Source organism: Enhydra lutris, unplaced genomic scaffold, assembly GCF_002288905.1.
Source record: "Enhydra lutris kenyoni isolate GAN:26980312 unplaced genomic scaffold, ASM228890v2 scaffoldscaffold5, whole genome shotgun sequence".
In the NCBI taxonomy this organism is placed as follows: Eukaryota; Metazoa; Chordata; class Mammalia; order Carnivora; family Mustelidae; genus Enhydra; species Enhydra lutris.
In genome coordinates, this window is record NW_019154089.1 from 46,479,789 (window position 1) to 46,487,952 (window position 8,164).

Consider the following 8,164-nt stretch of genomic DNA (forward strand, 5'->3'; position numbering starts at 1 on the left):
ATAAATAAAATCTTAAAAAAAATAAAAATGGCTAAATGGCAAAGAGCCATTGAATGACAAACCAAATTATACTGTATCTGGAAGATAGTGGGTGGCCAGAAGAAATTCTTAATCAAGGCAGTAAAATGATAAAATCAGTACTTTAGCATGTGACTAACAGAGTAGATAAACTGGTAAATCAGATAGTAGTGATGGGTTTTTGGACTAAGGAAATATTATAAGAATAAATGACAGGGACATTTACTAGTAAGGAGATTGAATTAGTAAGAAAAAACCTGCCAACAAACAAAAGTCCAGGACCAGACAGCTTCACTGTTGAATTATACCAAACATTTAAAGAATTAACACTAATCCTTTCAAACTCCTCCAAAAAATACAGAAAAGAAGGGAACACTTCCAAACTCATTTTATGAACCCAGAATTACTCTGATACCAAGCCCAGAATGGAAGACACAGGAAAATTGCAGACCGTGATGAATGCAGATGTGAAAATCTTCAACAAAATATTGACAAACTAAATTCAAGCACATTTAAAGGACCCTACACCATGATCAAATGGAATTTGTCATAATTTAGTTCCCAGGGATCTCAATCATCTTTCTCTTCTATATCACACCAGCTCATTGCATTGAAGACAGTACACTGATTGGACCAAATAAAAAACAAATAGCAGCTATTCTAGACTTCCTGATAGGATATTTGCATATCCGAGGGTGGGACACAAATCTGACTAAATTCAGGGACCTCAGTGAAATTTTAGGATGCCAGTGTCTAGGCATGTCAAGATACTCTATCTGAGGTGAAGGATGGGGTGTTGCATCTGGCCCCTCCTACCAACCAAGAAAGGCACAATGCCTACTGGACCTCTTTGGATTTTAGAGGCAACATATTCCTCAGTTGGGTATGTTACTCTAGTCCACTCATGGACTGGCCCCAAAGCTGCCAGTGTTGAGTGGATCATAGAATAAGAAAAGGTTCTCAGCAGATCCGGGCTGGTCTGAAGCTGCTGTGCTTGTGGGTGGGAGGATCCAACACATCCAGTGGTGCTTGAAGTGTTGGTGGCAGATAGAAGTGCTGTTTAGAGCATTTGGCGGGACCCTATAGGGGAATCCCAGTCTAGGGCCTTAGGATTTTGAAATAACTCCTAACCATTCTCCACAAATAACTACTTTCCTATTGAGAAAGCATTCTTGGGCTGCTAGTAGACCTTAGTAGAGCCCGAATGCTTAATCAGGGACCACCAAGTTACCAAGCAACCTGAGCTGCCCATCATTAACTGGATATTATCTGACACCCCAAGCCATAAAGTTGGGCATGCACAGCAGCACTCCATCATCAAATAGAAGTGATCAGGCCCAAGCAGGTCCTAAAGGTACAAGTTACATGAGGAAGTAACCCAAACTATCCTTATTCCAGCTACACTGCTTTCTGTCTCTCAGTGTGCACCTGTGGCCTCATGAGGATTTTCCTACTGATCAGTTGACAGAGGAAGAGAAAACTCAGGCCTGGTTTCAGGTAGTTCTGTGCAATATGCAGTCACCACATGACTAGAATTTATACAAGGGGTTTCTGGATCTACTATTTGCAGATGGTAGATAGTGGAACTTTTTGAACTCCACAATCACTGAGACAACTCCTTATAATAAATATATAATATACATATATTTTAGATCGAGAGAGAGAAATAGGTTATCTTTTTCTGGAGAGCCCTAATACACTCTACTTATATATATCTTACTTACATAGGTTGCTTTTATACTAGTCAGAGGAAAATTGGAATAGCTATATGAGTACCAGACAAAGTAGACTTCAACATAAAGAACACATCAGAGATAAAGAGACTTTTCATGGCAATAAATGGGTCACGTCATCAAGAGGACATAATGACCCTGAAAGTTTATGTACCTAATAACAGAGCTTTAAATTAGATGAAGCAGATACTGATAGAATTGAAAGGAGGAGATAAGTCCACATGGTTGGAGATGTCAGCACTCTCAATAACGGATAGAACAACCTGACTGAACATCAACAAGGCTTTAGGAGACTTGAACAAGACCATCAACCAACCTGACCTTATTGACATGTGTGGAACACGCCACTGACCAGCAGAATGCAACTTCCTTTCAAGTATACATTGATTATTCACCAGATATTCACCAGATTTTGGGCCCCAAAACAAATCTCTGTAAATTGAAAAGGATTGAAATCATATAAAGCAGATTCTATTAACTACAATGGTACTGAACTAGAAATCAATAACAGAAAGATATCTTAAAGTCTCCAAAATATTTAGAAAGTTAAGTGTTATTTAATAAAATAAGCCAGTGTTTAGTAAAGCTCCATATGCTCAAGGTCAAATTTTAACAGTCCCATTTTCAAGTGCATATATGCTTAGACCCACTCAAACATATACACACCCATATACTCAGTATAGATTAAAGGAGCACTAGAGCTCCAAAAATTTATTTCAATCCATTTTAAAAGATCGGTTTGAGAAATTCATCATTTTTATACAGCTGAGTCTTTTTGAACAGTTACAGAAGTTAACTACTGACTTTTTATTTCAGCAAAAAAATCTAATCCTGAATGTTGGTTTATTTTGAATGGGACAAGTATAGCAAAAATTTAGAATCTGTTAAGGTTTTATATCAATGAAAAGTGCTATTACCATCTGTAACACATCAGAATAGTGGTTAAGAATATGATTAACTAAACCAAAGGGCTTGGATTTGAATCCTGGTTCTTGCATTTGCTGTGTGAAGTTCACTAAATTTCTTCATTTCTCTATGCCATCATGCCTTCATTTCTAAAATGAAGCTAATTATTGTACTTATTCATAGTGTTGTTAAACTGATTAAATCAGTTAATATCTATAAAGTTCTCACAGCAAGGACTGGCACTAATAAGCAACATAGAATTTTTAGCTTTAAATATTAATGTTGCTCTTTTCTGGCATTCAGATCTTTGCATTCCACATCCCAAGATTGGGTTCCAACACTCCTTCTCAGAAGAGATCGTACGTCCTAATTTGAGTTGCTTAGAACCCGTTTTGGGCATCTGAAGCACTGCCGTGATAATATGAGAGAAAAATGTCTCCCACAATATGCAGAGAAAATATCTCTGACTCAATAAATTTATTTTGATATCTTTGCATTACCTGCCAAGATTGCAAAAGGTCAAGCTCAAAGCAACACGTTTGATCATTAATCACAGCATCTCATGGTCTCTGTCATGGGCTAAATGTATCCCCTCAAAATTTGTATGTTGAAACCCTCAACCCCAATATGATGGCATTTGGAGATGAAACCTTTGAGAGGTAACTATGTTTAGATGAGGTCAGAGTTCATACAGGTAGAACTCCCCTAGTGGGATTAGTTCCTTCATAAGGAAAGGACGAGACCAGAAGGTGCCCTCTTTCCACCAGGTAAGGGCACAGCAAGAAAATAGCTGCTGACAAACCAGGAAGAGAGCCCTACTTACCAGACACCCAGACTGCAAGGACCTTAATCTTGGACTTCCCACCCTCCAGAACTGTGAAAAGTAAATGTTTGTTTGGTTGGCTGGTTTTTAATTTTTTTTTAATTTACTTACTTAGTTTCAAGTAATCTCTACACCCAAGGTGGGACTCAAACTACAACCCCAAGATCGAGTCACATGCTCTACCAGTTGAGCCAGCCAGGCACTTCCAAATATTTATTGTTTCAGCCACCCAGGCCATGATATTTCGTTATAGCTGCCAGAACTGACTAGAGTCTTGTTCTTTCTCTCAACAAAATGGGAGAATATGTTCATCATAGGATCATAATTCCCAGGCTGCATCCAAGGGAACTGTCAACACCAGCCACTTCTACTGCTAAAGTAGGAGCATCGATCTCATAATAAACCAACATGCCAAGATTAACTTTCCCAGAATCTAGGCTTATATGTCAATATTTAGACTCAGGAATTTCCAAGTTTCTTGCTTAACTCCTCTGCCTCATTCTCTACCATGATTTTCAACAGCAAGCTTCTTCACCCTTAATCAATCTTCCACAGGGACAGTGAGAGGAAATCTGCCATCTTTATTCAAAAGACAAAAAAGAAGAGAAGTAAAAGGGACATACTTCCATGCCACGAAAGACAAAGCACACCTCTTTAAGGCCAAGTTAGTATTTCAGGATACCAGCCCCTACAGGTGTAGCAAGAGGCCCCATCCCACAGCTCATTACCTCTCCCGAGTCTGGCAAGACACAACTCAAACAACAACCACACATCCACAGCACAGAAAAAAGGCCAGTACTGCAGTGAGACAAGTAAGTGCTACCCTAGGAAGCCATTTCCAGACTAGGTCTTCTGCTAACTAGCTAGGTGACTATAGAAAAATTACTATATTGGGGCACCTGAGAGGCTCAGTCGTTTGAGCATCTGCCTTTGGCTCAAGTCATAATTTCAGGGTTCTGGGATGGAGCCCCACATCAGGCTTCCCAGTCCCTCTCCTCCCCCCACTCAATGACTTGTGCTCTCTTTCTCTCCCATTCTCTCTTTCAATTAAATAAATAAAAACTTTTAAAAAATAGAAAAAGAAAAATGACTATAAAATGGACATTTTATTGAGCCAATGTACTGAGCCACAGGAGGCACAGAACCCTCTAAGACAAGTCCCTATCCTTACCAGTCTGGAGGAAGTTTGGGGACAAGATCTCCTCAAAGGTGCCTTTCTCTCACTTCTAATGAATTCTGTGCACCATGTCCATAGTAAAAAGGCAATAACCATATTTTTAAGAGACTCAAGTTACTTTAGAGGACTCCTTATCATCATACCAAAGTATTTAATGCCATAGGGCTGTAATTGTACAGTTAATATGCTTGTCCAGTTTGACATTACACCTGACCTCAGGAATTCCTCTTAATGCTCAGTATCTCTGCGAAGAGTTTTCAGACTTGGAGTTCAGTTGGAGCCCTTTATTAAATACTGTCCTAATGTACTTGTGGGTTGCATATAGTCTAATAATACACCAATGCAGAGCCTTTTGTGTTGATCACTTTCTTCTGAGGTTTCTGGAAAATTTTTCTTTGATGAGAAAATTTCATTTCACGATTACAGAAAATTCCTTGACCTCTCTGTGTTCCTAGCCGACTTGATCAGTTGATTATTATATGATGGACACTCATTCTATGTCACATAGGCTTTGTGCCTCGGGTCGATGCATCTCTGTCCTGAACATCATTGATCGGCTTTGTACAGAAGGGTGCCCCCTCCCCGGATCTTCAGTACAAGTCTCCTCCCCCAAGGATGCATGCAAATAACTATGATTACAGGGCAGTGCTTTCTGTTTGTCCTTTCACAGGAAATTGTCCTCAGCCTGCGAATCAAAAATAACATTTTATTGTCTTTCTTCTCCTACCCACCTAGTCACCATCAGCCCTTTTCTTCTCAAACAATGACGCTCTTTCTATCTGGTCTTGTTAACCCTTGGCTTAAAAAAGCAAATTTCCCTATGTGATTGATGTTTTTAGTGTAAATCTGGAGCTTTGTCTGACAGGAATAAATAAAAAGACAAATTGTAAGTGCTTTGGTTGTCACGGCAGGGAGTCCTATCATGCCATCAAGCTTTCTTGTCCCCAAATGTGTGAGCTGCCTGAAAGACCAAGGTAATTGAAAGGCATGCATATACCTCTGGTTTCTCAGATATTAACGGAAATTGCCTCCTACTGTGGTTGCTTTCTGGCTCAGTGTTCTGAAAGAGAAACAGGTCATTCCATTTCTAGCACAAGTATTGAATGCACTTTAGTCCATCAGGAAGGAAAAATCTTGGTGCACTGGGAGGTAGAAAGACAATGTGGCTGCTGGTTCTGCTAACCCTGTACTGAAAATGATTCTCTTTCTCTCTCTCTCTCTCTCTCTCTCTCTCTCTATTTGTTTTCTCTTATCTGTCCCTCCTCCGTCTCTTTCTTCTACCTCAGAAAAAGAGTAGGTAGAGCTGGTACACCTGAACACTTATTTCATTTCCTACCCAAAGTATGTAACATCTTAGTTTATCTTCAAGTTTATGATGACCTCCTCCACCAGCTATTAGAAATAATCCAAATGCCTATGGTGGGTTAGTTAGTGAGTGAGTGTGTGGGTATAAGAAATTTTGGTGCCCATAGAACAAAAATATAGAACAGATGATAAGCTATGGGGTTCAAAATATTCATTAACACAGACAGTTATTATTATTAATATTATATAATATTATTATTTAATTATATAATATTAATTAGTATATAATATTAATACACATAACCAAAAGGTAAAGGCATATAATAACTTGTTTTTGGCAATGCTGGGTACACCATCTGCCCAGCACCGGTAGCTCTGAGTGACTACTTAACAACAAAATGGGTTCACAATTCTCATATGAAGCTGAGATAAGCCATGACATTTCCAGTGCATGTTGGGGGGGAGGGCAGTATCAGATTAAATGGTTAGCTGGCTAGGTGCCAGGTAACTCAGAGTTCCAGGGGTCATTTGTCAGACATTTCTTCTTGCCATTCCATACCCCCACTATACTACACCTAAACATAAGAACCTTCCCTCTGTTTCAAGGGATTGCAAGTGTCCCAGATTGTTGGTGGAGGGGAGGGAGAGTGGTCTGGATGGGGTTCACCAAATCTCACAGCATTGATAACCAGCACTTCCATTGGTCAGTTATTAGGAAATGTGTGGAGTGTCACAAGAAGTTACTTTCCATTTTGTCTCATTTTATTTCTCCCTCCCTTCCCCCGTGATCCTCTGTTTTGTTTCTTAAATTCCATGTATGAGTGAAATCATATGCTAATAAGAAGGGCACGTGATGTAATGAGCACTGGGTGTTATATACAACTGATGAATCACTGAACCTACCTCTGAAACTAATAATACACTATATATTAATTAATTAATTGAATTTAAATAAAATAATAATTTTTAAAAATACACTCTTCGGAGTGATTAAAAGATCTTCCAAAGCAGCTTCTCTGTTCAGGTGACTTGCTGTCTCCCTTTAAATTGTGAATGATGACTTGTGGAAGTGGCTTTGCTCCCATGTAGTTCCCAGAAGCTTGTGATGGCTAATGCACCAACAATTCCCTCCTCCTCCTCTGTCCCCCCACTAGGTCCAGACAACTTCAACTTCAACTATTTCTGCCTTCTCCTCCAAAGTTATATCCCATTCTAACACAGAGGACCCTCACCTGTCCGAGGCAGTGGGAAGGGCTAGCAGGGGAAATTCTCACACTTCCTTCCACATTCGCTATGCTGTCAATTTTCCTGTATGAACAGTCCTCCTGTCTTCCCTCAAAGCCTTCTCTTTAGACACTCAAAAGCTTATTTTCAAAGTTTCAAAACATTTTAGAAGACTTAGTGTTGAAAGTTACTTTCTCCTTGCAGACTCACTGCAATGATTCTAGTTCTTTTACAAGCAACGGTGAAGATCTCTAAAGGAAAGGTCAAGTGTAAGAATGTTCAGAAAAGAAAAAAGGCACAAAATTTAATATTTCCTCAAGATGGCATCTCTCTACAGCCTCATTCACTGCTCTTTCCTTCTCTACCAAGTCTTCACTAAACCCTTACTTTTCCTCCATTAACTCTGGGAAATTTCTTTCTCAAACCTTAGTTGTCAAATCTGCAAATTTCTTTTTTTCAGACTTCATTTGAGCTCTCCTATAGCATTTGATAATGTTGACCATATCATCTGTATTAGTTACAAAAGGAGGGTGGTTGTTCATAAGTAGTAGACATTTAACTCCCTACTAACTTAAGAGGAGAAATTATTGGAAGGATACTAATCTCATCCTCCCAAAGAAATTATTTGTTCAGCTCTGTTTTGGGATCTGCCTCTTGGCCTGGCATTTTCAAATCTATCCCCCTACCTAGGGTAGAAATTAACTCCCTAATAACCTCTAACAAATGCTGTTGGCCTCAATTAAACATTTCTGGATATTATTGTTTTCAATCTATTTAAACCTGCCTCCTTGTATTTATTTTATTTTATTTACTGATTTGTGTGAGAGAGAGAGAGAGAGAGAGAGAGAATGGGAGAAAAAACACAAGCAGGGAAAGGGAGAAACAGACTCCCCACTGAGCAGGGAGCTGAAGATGTGGGGATCAATTCCAGGACCCCAAGATCATGACCTGAGCCAAAGACAGACACTTAACCAACTG